The 16,072-nt window shown below is 36.4% G+C and overlaps 1 non-coding gene across 1 annotated transcript; it reads left to right on the top strand.

Annotated features, from left to right (window-relative positions):
* The first annotated feature begins 10,350 nt into the window (after nucleotides 1-10,350).
* LOC119468308 lies at nucleotides 10,351-10,453 on the top strand. The gene has a single exon (XR_005196976.1). It is a non-coding gene; the product is annotated as a U6 spliceosomal RNA (small nuclear RNA).
* Nucleotides 10,454-16,072: the final 5,619 nt, after the last annotated feature.

Genomic DNA, 16,072 nt, shown 5'->3' with positions numbered 1-16,072 from the left:
CCATACTTGGTTTAATGTTTTACTGTCACCATCATGACAAATTCTTAATGATTTTGATGTCACCATCAAAAATTCGTAATGATATTCAACATGGGGTTTTGCACTTTCATTTTGAACTATTCCCTGCTAATTGCATAGCTGGTCCTGAGAAAGAGCACTGAGAAATGTACATTTTAAACAACCACTCATGTAATTTTGATTCAGGTGCCTGCAGACCACCTTGTGATACACTCTAAAACTGAAACCAATTCACTGAAGGCTAAAGCAGCAAAGAAATGTTACTCTTGGATAGACTTATAATCCAGGAAGATGGGGCTATAAATGTGGAGTTAACAGGAACTTTGGGAGGCAGTGTAACCATGTCACATTGAAGTTCATGATGGCCAAGCAGTGAGAGTCAGAGAAAAGCAAAATGCTATGTATTTTTGAAAGAACATTTCCAAAGTTATGAGAGAGATGGAATTGTACCTTTGGTCAGGAGTTCTAAAGGGTATACAGTCAGGAAGAAAAATCAGAGACTCCAAGTACTAATTCCCATATTATAAACTTAATGTGAGCTACTGACCAAATTTAGTAATCAGAAACTAGAGAGAAAACTTTCACGTCTTTACAAGGTGAGTAATGAGATCAGACATTCAAGGTTGAGAAGGTGTAAGCATATGAAAAATGGAGAGAAACTGAAGAAGTTTACAAAGGCTTGAAATACTGGAAAGCTGTTAAGACAAAACAAGGGCTTTTACGTAGATAAAGCAGAATAGAGCTTTAAATGGAATCAAAATCCAAGACTGGAAAACATGCACAAGAATCTGATGAGATGAAAAAAAAAAAAAAATCTCAGGAATAAAGTTTTCCCTGACCCAAACTAAGCCCACAATCTTTCCATAAGAGAAAGTACTGAATACAACCACTAACAGTGGGGACTCTCAATTTTGATCACTATCACCATCCTAGGATAACAGCAACCATACAGACACAGTACCAAATACAGAGTAGGTGCTTTACAAATGTTAACCCAATTGTAATTCTGTGTTTGTTCAAATATGAATGTGCTGCCTTAGAGTTGCTTCAGAGTAAAGAAAAATGTGTTGAGCTAGATTATTCATACTACCAAAAACATTCCAGGTGCTTCTCCAGTGAGTTCTCCTGGACACACATTAATCTCATCCAGCTCCCATCAGCATTTGTTTGAACACCTGCACGAGTTTTTAGCTTCAGCTTCACTTGTTTTTAACTGGTCTTAATCCCTATTAAGTAGCCTTTTTTGGCTACGCTACAGGTACATACACTCGCTCAAAACAATCCACACGCCTCAGGAAAAGTCTACAATATACTACAAAAAATATGCTAAGCAACAAGGCAGAGAGAGTAGATTTATTTGTATTCTGTTTTGCTGTTTTCCCCATCAAGGAAAATAATTTTCAAGCTGGCAAATCTAGAACAAACATCATTAGGAGGGAACTGAAGTACAAGATAGGTGCAGAGATAATCAGGGACTACTTTACAGCTTTAAATTAATTCAAGCCTGTGGGGCCAGATAAATTATATCCCAGGATATCTAAATGACTTGCAGATGTGATCAACGCACTCCTGTTGTTAAAGTCTAAGAAATCACAAAGAAAAAAGGAGGCCTCAAAAGTTGCAGATGGGCAAATGTTATTCCCATTTCTTATAGGTGGGGGTGTGTGTGAGGGGTAGAGGAAACTGATTCTAGAAATTATAAACTTAATGCTAACTCCTGACCAAATTCTTGAACAACGATTAACGTCTGTGAGTAGCTCTCTTGAAAGCAAGGACCCTGTCCGTGGCGTTCAACACTGTATCCTCAGGGTCCTTAGCAAGGTGTGTCCTTAGGAGGCACTTAATATACTGACAGAATATTAACTGCTTAGCAGGGAAAGTTGTATTTGAAATCAACATGCATTCACTGAGAAGTAAACTTAAGCAAGTTGTTTGACTCTCTGGGTTTCTATTGTACTGGGTAAGATGTGCAAGGTTATTCTCTGGAAACAGTTCTGATATCGCACCATCTTAAGTAACCATGACTTACATTTTGCTCATGCTTCCTCTCCATGTGGGTAGACTGGGTGCTCTGTTCCATGTCATCCTCACTTCAGAACCGAAGCTGACAGAAGAGCCAACCAAAGCGTTGCCAATCGCTGAGGCAAACGGAAAGACAAGGCCCCACGTGGGGGAGGGCAGATCCACGTTTATTGCGTGGACCTGGAAGTGAGGCCGGCACCACCACACACATTTGATTGATCTAAGTAAATTACATCGCCACGCCCACTTTCAAAGGGAGGGGAAGTGCAAACTACCTTGTACTCAGGAGAGAAACCAGAAACACCTGGCTAAAAATGTCAATGCATACCATAGTTATTCTGTCTGAAAAATGAAAACTATAGTAGATATACAGAAGTGTGAGTTTTCTTTGACCATGTATTTTTACAAGAAATGTCATAACACTTCGTTTTTCTAAATCAATATAAACCTATTGCTGAGTCCTACAGTATCCAGGGTGGTGAGAGCAGCATTTATTCTTTAAGGTTGCACCAATATCCAAAAAGTTCTCAGCCTGCCTTGAAAATAAAGAAAAGTTGTCTACTCTCTTTATATCACTGTCACAACTGAAAAATAAATCATATAATCCTATGTGAGTCATTAGAAGGTAGGTTTTTCTTACTATTCCTTCTTATTCTTTTTTATTTTATTTTATTTCATTTTCTCTCAAGATAGAATCTTGCTCTGTTGCCAGGCTGGAGTGTAGTGGCATGATCTCAGCGCACTGCAACCACCGCCTCTTGGGTTCAAGCAATTCTCTTCCCTCAGCCTTCTGAGTATCTGCGACTACATGCATGTGCCACTACTCCCAGCTAATTTTTGTATTTTTAGTAGAGACAGGGTTTCACCATGTTGGCCAGAATAGTCTCTTATTTCTTGACCTCGTGATCTGCCCGCCTCGGCCTCCCAAAGTGCTGGGATTACAGGCGTGAGCCACCATACCTGGACTTTTCTTGCCATTTCTACACTTAGCATGGGCACAGTTTGTTTGGTTGTAGTGTAATATCTTAGCAGAGGCCAAAAGCCTTGGCCAATTATCTAGTCTCCATGATTGCACCTTGCAGCTGTCCCTTCTGAAGTCCTATCTTCTCCCTAGGTTGCTGCAGAAGAACGTAATTACCATCATCAGATATAAACACACATTCTCCCATAGATATAAGGAATCTTTTATTCTCATGAGCACTGTCTATTTCTGCCCACCTGCTCTATTCCTTCCACCACCTTCCAAAGATGAATCTGTCTCCCATATCACTCTGAAATGAACAGGCTTAATCCATTAAATGGACTTCTGTTTTCAAAAACATAATGTTGGAGGAGGAAGTTGTGTTCAGGCAACTTCTGCTAAAGCAGAGGCTTGTTAACATCAACGCCCCTGAAGCGAGACAGCATAAGATACTGGGTAAGTTCTTGGTAAGAGGAAGAAATGCACTGGGGGCAAAATACAAGTTAGTGTCTCAACCAATTATCTTCAATAATATTTCAAGGTAATATCTTTAATTTAATGATTAAAGGAAAACAGAAGTAGAATCAAATACAGAATCTGACAAAGTTTTTGAAAAAAAAACCAGTTTCTAGTATGACTGTCAAATTATGTTTGATTAGCCATATTTCCATATTTGAAACAGTTACTCAATTGGCCCTTTGAAGGATGAATTAGTCAATGTGTCTCTATAGACTGGAGAAATAAGCACTGCATTTGTAGAACAAAGAACATGGATTCTTACATCTGATTTTCCTCTTCCATTTTACAGATGAGGAATCACAATACTTGAAAATTTTTCTGTAACAGAAATTTGACATGCTTCCCTTTAATGAATATTAAGTTTCAATTATTTCTTGTTTTATAGTTTTAATGTGAAAAATGAATGAGGATCTATTTATTTATGACATAGTAAACTCTCATCAGAAATTATTTGTGACAACTTATAAATTAAAAATTATACTAGGTATCCTTAAGTTTTACTAAATATGTATTTGGAAATCACCTAACTAGCGAAAATACCAAACAGCTATATTTTACTTTTTACATGTGTTTTTAAGGGAAATATTTTGTGTGAGGCAGTACCTAAATGAAAGCTCATTCTCAGGCAGATCCATTTTAGAAAAGACTATCTTGGAAGTCAGAAAATCGATTCTTCTGGAATTACCCATGCCTGTGAGCCCTTGCATAGGACTGCATTTGGAAAACCATGGAGCTATACAATATCTGTAGGGCTTTCTCTAATGAGAGCTCTGGGGTTTAAGTCATCCTAGTTTGGCTTGAGCAGACACCTCTGCACTTTTATGGATTAAACTGAGAGACCATTTAGCAATATGTAGTACTCCCAATTACTTAGAAAAACTTAACTAAATTATTGGAGGGATTCCATCATGTTATTTAAATGTAGTATACTTATTAAATCAATAGAGAAACAAAATCAAGATTGACTTCGATCTATTGTCAAACTAAAGGGTGACAAGCAATTATAGCCATAGCTGTCTGAGGAAAAAGGAAAATAATCTGTAAACCCCAAATCCTGAGCAGAGCTTTTAACCCTGCATTTCATATCCTTTGTCTGATAGTTGCTGAAAATATTAGCAACTCATGAAGCAAAATCAGTACCATTAAATACTGAGGAAAGCATTCACTTGATTCCTTTTTGGCCTGTTTTTTTCTTTAATTACACTGTGGGTTTTTTTTTGTTTTGTTTTAGTCTGAGGGTCACCATTGTTACTGATGTTAAATATAGTTAAAAGACGCCAGGTGCAGTGGCTCACACCTGTAATCCTAGCACTTTGGAAGGCTGAGGCAGGTGGATCACAAAGTTAGGAGTTCAAGAAAAGCCTGGCCAACATAGTGAAATCCCATCTCTACTAAAAATACAAAAGTTAGCCAAGCATGGTGGCATATGCCTATAGTCCAAGCTGCCTGGGAGGTTAAGGCAGGAGAATCACTTGAACCAGGGAGGCAGAGGTTGTGCTGAGCTGAGACTGCACCATTGCACTCTGGCCTAGGCAAGAGAGTGAGACTCCGCCTCAAAAAAATAATAAATATATATGAAAAAAAAACAACAGATTTTTATCCTCATATAAGCTTACAATTCAGTTTTTCCCAGACTAAAACCTCATTTTACTTTACCTTATGCTACTAATACAGAATCTCACTGTCAACCCAATTTCTTTTTTTTTATTATTATACTTTAAGTTATGGGGTATGTGTACAGATCATACAGGATTCTTACTTAGGTATACACGTATCATACTGGTGTGCTGCATCCATCCCCCTGTCACCTACATTAGATATTTCTCCTAATGTTGTCCCTCCCCAATCACCCCACTCCCTGCTATCCCTCCCTATGATGCATACCCCTCAAGAGGTCCCAGAGTATGAAGTTCCACTCCCTGTGTCCATGTGTTCTCATTGTTCAACACCCACTGATGAGTGAGAACATGCAATGTTTGGTTTTCCATTCTTGTGTCAGTTGGCTGAGAATGATGGTTTCCAGATTCATCCATTTCCCTGCAAAGAACATGAAATCATCCATTTTCATGGCTGCATAGTATTCCATGGTGTATATGTGCCACGTTTTCTTTATCCAGTCTATCCTTGATGAGCATTTGGGTGGGTTCCCAGTCTTTGCTATTGTGAACAGTGCTGCAATGAACATAGATGTGCATGTGTCTTTATAACAGAATGGTATATAATCCTTTGAGTATATACCCAGTAATGGGATTGCTGGGTCAAATGGTATTTCTATTTCTAGATCCTTGAGGAATTGCCACGCTGTCTCCCATGATGGTTGCACTACTTTACACTCCTACCAACAGTATAAAAGTGTTCCTATTTCTCCACATCCTCTCTAGCATCAGTTGTCTTCAGATTTTTAAATGATTACCATTCTAACTGGCATAAGATAGTATCCCAATGTGGCTTTGATTTGCATTTCCCTAATGACCAGTGATGATGAGCATTTTTTCATATGTTTGTTGGCAGCATAAATGTTGTCTTTTGAAAAGTGCCTGTTATATCCTTCACTCACTTTTTGATGGGTTTGTTTGTTTTGTTCTTGAATATCTGTTTTAGTTCTTTGCAGATTCTGGATATTAGCCCTTTGTCAGATGAGTAGCCTGCAAAATTTTTTTCCCATTCTGCTGGTTGCAACTTTAATGATTGTTTCTTTTTCTGTGCAGAAACTCTTAAGTTTAATTAGATCCTATTTGTCTATTTTGGCTTTTGTTGTCAATACTTTTGGTGTTTTAGTCATAAAGCCCTTGCCCATTTCTGTATCATTAATGGTACTGCCTAGGTTTTCTTTTAGGGTTTTGATAGTGTTAAGTCTTATGTTTAAATCTTTAATCCATCTGGAGTTAATTTTTGTATAAGGTATAAGGAAGAGGTCCAATTTCAGCTTTCTGAACATGATTAGCCACTTTTCCCAATATCATTTGTTAAACAGGGAACCCTTTCCCCGTTGCTTGTTTTTGTCAGGTTTGTCAAAGCTCAGATGGTTGTAGATGTGTGGCGTTACTTCTGAGGCCTCTGTTATGTTCTATTGGTCTATCTCTGTTTTGGTGCCAGTACCATGCTGTTTTGATTACTGTAGCCTTATAGTATAGTTTGAAGTCGGGTAGCATGATGCCTTTAGCTTTGTTCTTTTTGCTTAGGATTGTCTTCGCTCTGCAGGCTCTTTTTTGGTTCCATATGAAGTTTAAGGCGGTTTTTTTCCAGTTCTGTGAAGAAGGTCAATGGTTGCTTGATGAGGATAGCATTGAATCTGTAAATTACTTTGGGCAGTATGGCCATTTTCACAATAGTGATTCTTCCAAACCATGAGGATGGAATTCTTTTCCATTTGTTTGTGTTTTCTCTTATTTCCTTGAGCAGTGGTTTGTAGTTCTCCTTGAAGAGGTCCTTCACATCCCTTTTCAGTTGTAATCCTAGGTATTTTACTCTCTTTGTTGCAATTGTGAATGGGAGTTCACTCATGATTTGGCTCTCTGTTTGTCTGTTATTGGTGTATAGGAATGTTTATGATTTTCACCACTGATTGTGTATCTTGAGACTTGCTCTAGTTGCTTATCATCTTAAGGAGATTTTGGGCTAAGACAATGGGATCTTCTAAATATAAAATCATGTCATCTGCAAATAGAGACAATTTGACATCCACTTTTCCTAATTGAATACCTCTGGATATCAGCACTGATTCCACAGAAATACAAATTACCGTCAGAGATTACTATAAACACCTCTATACATATAAACCAGTAAATCTAGAAGAAACAGATAAATTCCGGGACACTTATACCCACCCAAAACTAAACCAGGAAGAAGTTGCATCCCTGAATAGACCAATAATGAGGGTCTAAATTTGAGGCAGCAATTAATAGCCTATCAACCAAAAAAAGTCCAGTGCCAAATGTCCTCACAGCCAAATTCTACCAGATATACGAAGAGGAGCTGGTACCATTCCTTCTGAAACTATTCCAAACAATACCAAAAGAGAGAATAATCCCTAACTCATTTTATGAGACCAACATCATCCTGATACTAAAACCTTGCAGAGACACAACTAAAAAAGAAAATGCAAATCAAAAAAAGAAAATGCAAATCAAAATCACACTGAGATAACATCTCATGCCAGTTAGAATGGTGATATACCCAGTAATGTGATTGCTGGGTCAAATGGTATTTCTATTCCTAGATCCTTGAGGAATCACCACACTGTCTTCCACGTTGGTTGCAATAATTTATAATCCTTGCAAAAATCTCGATGCAAAAATATTTAATAAAATACTGGCAAACCGAATGCAACAGCACATCTAAAAGCTTTTCCATCTCGATCAAGTGGGCTTCATTCTGGGGATGCAAGGCTGTTTTGATGTATGCAAATCTATAAATGTAATCCATCACATAAACAGAACCAAAGATAAAAACCACATGATTATCTCAATAGATACAGAGAAGGCCTTCAACAAAATTCAACATCCCTTTATGCTAAAAACTATCAATAAACTAGGAATCAATGGAATGTATCTCAAAAAGCTATTTATGACAAACTCCAGCCAATATCATGCTGAATGGGCAAAACCTGTAAGAATTCTCTTTGAAAACTGGCACTATACAAGGTACCTTCTCTCACCATTCCTATTCAACATAGTATTAGAAGTTGTAGCCAGAGCAATCAGGCAAGAAAAAGAAATAAAGGGTATTCAATTAGGAAAAGAGGAAGTCAAATTGTCTCTATTTGCAGATGACATGATTGTATATTTAGAAGACCCCATTGTCTCAATCTAGAATATCCTGAAACTGATAAGCAGTTATAGCAAGTCTCAGGATACACAATCAATGTGTAAAAATCACAAGCATTCCCATACACCAACAACAAACAGAAATCCAAATCATGAGCGAACTCCCATTCACAAATGCTACAAAGAGAATGAAGTACACGGGAATACAACTAACAAAGGACATGAAGGACCTCTTCAAGGAGAACTACAAACCACTGCTCAAGGAAATAAGAGAAAACACAAACAAATGGAAAAGCATTCCATCCTCATGGTTAGGAAGAATCACTATTGTGAAAATGGCCATACTGCCCAAAGTAATTTACAGATTCAATGCTATCCACATGAAGCTATCATTAACCTTCTTCACAGAACTGGAAAAAACCACCTTAAACGTAGTATGGAATCAAAAAAGAGCCTGCATAGCCAAGGAAATCCTAAGCAAAAAGAACAAAGCTAGAGGCATCATGCTACCCGACTTCAAACTATAAGGCTACAGTAATCAAAACAGCATGGTACTGGTACTAAAACAGAGACATAGACCAATAGAACATAACAGAGGCCTCAGAACTAACGCCACACATCTACAACCATCTGAGCTTTGACAAACCTGACAAAAACAAGCAACGGGGAAAGGATTCCCTGTTTAACAAATAATGTTGGGAAAAGTGGCTAATCATGTGCAGAAAGCTGAAACTGGACCTCTTCCTTATACCTTATACAAAAATTAACTCCAGATGGATTAAAGATTTAGACATAAGACCTAACACTATCAAAACCCTAAAAGAAAACCTAGGCAGTACCATTAAGAATACAGGAATAGGCAAGGGCTTTATGACTAAAACACCAAAAATATTGGCAACAAAAGCCAAAATAGACAAATAGGATCTAATTAAACTTAAGAGCTTCTGTACAACAAAAGAAACAATCATTAGAGTGAAGTGGCAACCAACAGAATGGGAAAAAATTTTTGCAAACTTCCCATCTGACAAAGGGCTAATATCTAGAATCTGCAAAGAACTAAAACAGATATACAAGAACAAAACAAACAAACCCATCAAAAAGTGGGTGAAGGATATAACGGGCACTTTTCAAAAGACAACATTTATGCTGCCAACAAACATATGAAAAAATGCTCATCATCACTGGTCATTAGGGAAATGCAAATCAAAACCACATTGGGATACTATCTTATGCCAGTTAGAATGGTGATCGTTAAAAAATCTGGAGACAAGAGATGCTGGAGAGGATGCAGAGAAAGAGGAACATTTTTACACTGTTGGTAGGAGTGTAAATTAGTGCTGTCTTCCATTGTGGAAGACAGTGTGGCAATTCCTCAAGGATCTAGAAATAGAAATACCATTTGACCCAGCAATCCCATTACTGAGTATATACTCAAAGGATTATAAATCATTCTATTATAAAGATACATGCACATCTATGTTCATTGCAGCACTGTTCACAATAGCAAAGACTGGAAACCAACCCAAATGCTCATCAAGGATAGACTGGGTAAAGAAAATGTGGCACATATACACCATGGAATACTATGCAGCCGTAAAAAAGAATGAGTTCATGTCCTTTGCAGGGACATGGATGAATCTGGAAACCATCATTCTCAGAAAACTGACACAAAAACAGAAAACCAAACCCTGCATGTTCTCACTCAAAAGTGAGTGTTGAACAACAAGAACACATAGACACAGAGAGAGGAACATCACACACTGGGGTCTCTTGGAGTTGGGGGGCTAGGGGAGGGATAGTAGGGGATTGGGAGGTTAGGGAGGGTTAACATTAGGAGAAATACCTAATGTAGGTAACAGCGGGATGAATACAGCAAATCAGTATGGCAAGTGTATATGTATGTAACAATCCTTCAAGATCTGCACATGTACCCCAGAAATTAAAGTATAATAAAAAGAAATGACATAAGGGTATAAATACTAATTTGGAGGATGTTTATAAACGTAAAAAGAAAACAGTATAGTAGGTATTATATGATCTCGCATTATTATTAAGATATTTGTAGTGCTCACTTTGTCAGCACATATACGAAAATTAGAATGATACAGAGATTAGCATGGCACCTGTGCAAGGACACATAAAAGTTTGTGAGGCATACAATATTTTTAAAACACACCAATGTACAAAGATTAGTGTTATTATGAAGCAACCACACAAACAAGTCTGCAAAATAAACAGCTAACATCATCATGACAGAATGAAATTTACACATAACAATATTAACCTTAAATGTAAATGGGCTAAATCCCCCAATTAAAAGACACAGAATGGCAAGCTGGATAAAGAGCCAAGTCCCACTGGTATGCTGTCTTTAAGAGATCCATCTTATGGATCTTAAAGACATACCTAGCCTCAAAATAAAGGTATGGAGGAAAACTTATGAAGCAAAAGGAAAAAGAAAAATGCAGGGGTTGCAATTCTAGTTTCTGACAAAACAGACCTTAAACCAAGAAAGATAAAAGAAGACAAAGAAGGGCATTACATAATGGTAAAGTGTTCAATTTAACAAGAGATAACTGTCCTAAATATATATGCACCCAATACAGGAGCACCAAGATTCATAAGCAAATTCTTAGAGACCTACAAAGAGATTTAGACTCCCACACAGTAATAGTGAGAAATTTTAATACTCCACTGTCAATATTAGATCATCAAGATAGAAAATTAACAAACATATTCAGGACCTGAACTCAGCTCTGCATCAAGTAGACCTGATAGATATCTGCAGAAATCTCCAACCTAAAACAACAGAATATACATTCTTCTCATTGCCATACAGCACTCACTCAAAAACTGATCACAAACTTGGAAGTAAAACATTTCTCAGTAAATGCAAAGAACTCAAATGATAACAAACAGTCTCTCAGATCACAGCAAAATCGAGTTAAAACTCAAGCTTAAGAAATTAATTCAAAACCACACAACTACAAGAAAATTGATCAACATGCTCCTGAATGACTCCTGGGTAAATAATAAAATTAAGGCAAAAATCAAGAAGATATTTGAAACTAATTGGAACAAAGGGACAATGTTCCAGAATCTCTGTGACTTAGCTAAAGCAGTGTTAAGAGGGAAATCTATAGCACTAAATGCCTACATCAAAAAGCTAGAAAGATCTCTAGTTAACAACCTAATGTAACAACTAAAAGAATGAGAGAAACGAGAGCAAACAAACCTCAAAGGTAGAAGAAGACCAGAAATAACCAAGATCAGAACAGAACTGAAGGATACAGAGACATAAAAAAATAAAAAGTAAATTTAAAAACTTGAAAAACTCAACAAATTGAGAAGGCTTTTTTCTTAAAAAATTAATGAAATAAACTACTACCTAGACAAATAAAGAAGAAAAGAGAAAAGAATCAAATGGAGACAATTAGAAATGATGGGGGACTATCACCATTGATGCCACAGATACAAACAATCATCAGAGAATACTATAAACAGCTCTACACACATAAACTAGAAAATCTAAAATAAATTGATAAATTCCTGGACACATACAACCTTCCAAGACTGAACCAGGAAGTAGAATCCCTGAATAAATCCATAACAAGTTCCAAATAGCCTACCAACTAAAAAAAAGGAAAGAGGCAGTAAGAAATAGCCTACCAACTAATAAAAGGAAAGCCCAGGACCAAATGGATTTACAGATGAATGCTACCAGAGGTACCAAGAGAAGCCAGTACCATTTCTTCTGAAATTATTCCAAACAATTGAAAAGGAGGGACTTCTCCGTAACCCATTTTCTGAGGCCAGCATCGTCCTGATACCAAAACCTGGAAGAGATATAACAACAGAAAAGAATATTTCAGGCCAATATCTCTGTTGAACATCAATGAAAAATTCCTCAATAAAATACTGGCAAACCAAATCCAGTAGCAAATGAAAAAGTTTATACACCAGGATCAAGTTGGCTTCATCCCTGGGATTCAAGGTTGGTTCAACATACACAAATCAATAAATGTGGTTCATCACAGAAATAGAACTAAAGACAAAAAGTACATGATTATCTCAATAGATGCAGAAAAGCCCTTCAATAAAATTCACCAATGCTTTGTATCATAATAAAACTAGGTATTGAAGAAACATACTTCAAAATAATAAGAGCTATATATGAGAAACCCACAACCAACATCATGCTGAATGAGCAAAAACTGGAAGCATTCCCCTTGAAAGCTGTCACAAGACAGGGATGCCCTCTTTCACCACTTCTATTCAACATAGCATTGGAAGTCCTGGCCAGGGTAATCAGCTTCCACTGAGAAATAAAGAGTATTCAAATAGAAAGAGAGGAAGTCAAATTATCTTTATTTGCAGATGACATCATCCTGTATCTAAAAATCCTATAGTCTCAGCCCGAAAGCTTCTTTATAAGCAACTTCAGCAATGTCTCAGAATACAAAAATCAATGTGCAAGAATCCCTAGCATTCCTGTGCATCAAAAACGGGCAAGCAGAGAGCCAAATTACAAATGAACTTCCATTCACAACTGCCACAAAAGGAAGAAAATACCTAGAAATACAACTAACAAAGGAAGTGTAGGACCTCTTCAAGTATTGCAAATAACTTTTGAAAATATCAGATCAGAAAGGACACAAACAAATAGAAAAACATTCCATGCTCATGGATAGGAAGTATCAGTGTTGTGAAAATGGCCATACTGTCCAAAGTAATTTATAGATTCAATGTTATTCCCATTAAAGTACCATTGAGATTCTTCACAGAATTAGAAAAAAAAACTATTTAAAAATTCATATGGAACAAAAAAAGAGCCCAAATAGCCAAAACAATCCTAAGCAAAAAGTAGAAACCTGGAGGCATCACACCAACTCACTGAAAACTATAGTACAGAGCTACAGTAACCAAAACAGCATGGTACGGGTACAAAAACAAACACATACACAAATGGAACAAAGTAGAGAACTCAGAAATAAGACCACATACCTACAAACCTCTGATCTTTGACAAACCTGACCAAAACAAGCAATGAAGAAAAGATTCCTTAATTAGCAAATTGTGTTGGGAGAACTAGCTGGCCATATGCAGAAAATTAAAACTAGACCCCTTCCTTACACCTTAAAGAAAAATTAACTCCAGATGGATTAAAGACTTAACTGTAAACCCCAAACTATAAAAAACTGAGAAGTAAATCTAGGTAATACCATTCAAGACATAGGCATGAGCAGAGATTTCATGACAAAAACACCAAAAGCAATTGTAACAAAAGCAAAAATTGATCAATGGGATCTAATTAAGCTAAAAGTGCTTCTGCACAGCAAAAGAAACTATCAACAGAGCAAATAGACAATCTACAGAATGGGAGAAAATTTTTGCAATCTATCCATCTGACAAAGGTCTTATATCCAGAGTCTACAAAAAAATTAAATTAAAAAAAAAAACTCATTAAAAAGTGGGCAAAGGACATGAACAGAAACTTCTCAAAAGAAGACATTCATCCGGCCAAGACGCATGAAAACAGCTCAGCATCACTGATTGTTAGTGAAATCCAAATCAAAACCGCAATGAGATACTATCTCACACCAGCCAGAATGGCAATTACTAAAAAGTCCAGAAATCAACAAATGCTGGTGAGGTTGCAGAGGGAAAGGAATGCTTTTACACTGTTGTTGGGAATGTAAATTAGTTCAACCATTGTGGAAGACAGTGTGGTGAATTCTCAAACATCTAGAAGCAGAAATATCATTTGACCCAGCAATCCATTACGGGGTATATACCTAACGGAATATAAATCATTCTGTTATAAAGATACATGAATGTGTGTAACATGGAATTACCAAAACGCCCATCAAAAATAGACTGGATAAAGAAAATGTGGTACATATACACCATGGAATACCTATGCAGCCATAAAAAAGGAACAAGATCATGTCCTTTGCAGGGACATGAATGGAGCTGGAAGCTGTTATCCTCAGCAAACTAATGCAGGAACAGAAAACCAAACACCACATGTTCTCATAAGTGAGATTGGAACAGTGAGAACATATGGAGATGTGGGGGAACAACACACACTGGGCCTGTTGGGGGTTGAGCGTGCAGGGAGGGAGAGTATCAGGAAGAATAGCTAATTAATACTGGGCTTAATACAAAGGTGATGGGATGATCTGTGCCACAAACCACCACGGCTCACACTTACCTACATAAGAAACCCACATCCTGCACATGTACCCATGAACTTAAAATAAAAATTGAAGATAAATATTTGTATATGAATATTTATTTTTAAATGCATGGATGATTTCTAGAAAGATACATTAGAAATTATTAAATTATTAACAGTAGTTACCTCCTGAGAGTGAGTTTCTTCCCACTCTTCACTTTATGGTTAAAATTTTTGATCAATATATATTTATTGCATAATAAAAATATTTTCCATTCTTCTCTCTTCTCGTGGTTCCTATAAGATGTTAGTATACTGTTTAGAAATTCTGAATCAGGAAATTCCCATCACAGGGTATATGCAACATCATAAAAATAAGGAAATTAGAGTAAAAAGAAATTAGGGCAGAAAACAAATTAAAACTAAGGTTTTGTCCACAAACAATTCTACTAAACAATTTTTTCCAGTTGTTAGAGATGGACTGTTACTGGTTAGATGGGCGATTTCTTAAACAGTTTGTTCCAGTTGTCAGAGAAGCTCTGTGCTTCCAAATGTCTGAGGGAAATGGGCAAATGTGATGAGTTTTGAGAAGTATGTAATATTATCCTGGTGCTGTGACCTAAGAGCACTTTCTACTACCCTTGCTCTTCAATAGGACATTGTTTTCTTGGTAATCATCATATTTCTTCATGGTAAGGAAACTGTCTATGTAAGAGAAGAGCAAATAAAAGAATCAGCAGTTGATCTCAAATCAATGAACTTTTTCTTTAGAAAAATGATTTTGCTTCCTGACATATTTTATCACATAAAAGGAAGCTTAGATAGTTCAAGATTTGTTAATCCTAAACTAATAACAAAAAAATACTTTAAAAATTTGTTGAACAGCCCTGAACTACAAGAAAATTTAGAAATGTTCTTGATGTAGAATCAAGAAGATGCATAAAAACAAGGAAAGGTATGTTTCTCTGGTAAAATGCTATACTACATTGTGGACTTTATTTTCATTCCAAAATTTAGGCCTCCCTACCACTAACTATAAATACTAGCATTTTCTTTTAGCAATTTCAGAACCATCTTTTTTTTTCCATCATCTGATCATAATAAAAAGTAATAGACAAATCATATTAAATGTGTAAAAAATCATATAAAGTAAGGTGAAATGTGTGGTGGTATATCAAATTTTCATTTTTATAGATTAGTCCTTCCTTGCTTGAATTGAATTTCCTAACAAAAACATTAAATCAGACATACTAAATCAGCCATTTCTCCCATTTGATTTTGATTTTATACCATCCACTAATGTGTATGGTTGCTTGATGCTAATGAATATTTATTTAATTTTCACCACCTCTATTCCCACTTTGTAAAACAATTTTTTCCAGGGCTTACAGAAAGGGTCTGAAGCTAAAAGTTTTCTTCAAAGCTCTGATTTTATTTTTCTTTTGCCAAATATGTAAAAAAAAGTTTATTCAAGCACATTAGTGTTTTCTACCGCATATATCGATATAATCTATTAAAGTTCAAAATACTACCTGAGCACCTTCATTTTTTGAAGTTTACATTACAATGAAGAAGGAAGAAGAGGGGAATAAAGAAGAAAAGGAGGAG

Source organism: Cebus imitator, unplaced genomic scaffold (assembly GCF_001604975.1).
Source record: "Cebus imitator isolate Cc_AM_T3 unplaced genomic scaffold, Cebus_imitator-1.0 Scaffold16, whole genome shotgun sequence".
Taxonomy (NCBI): Eukaryota; Metazoa; Chordata; class Mammalia; order Primates; family Cebidae; genus Cebus; species Cebus imitator.
This window is presented reverse-complemented; position numbering and strand designations above follow the sequence as displayed.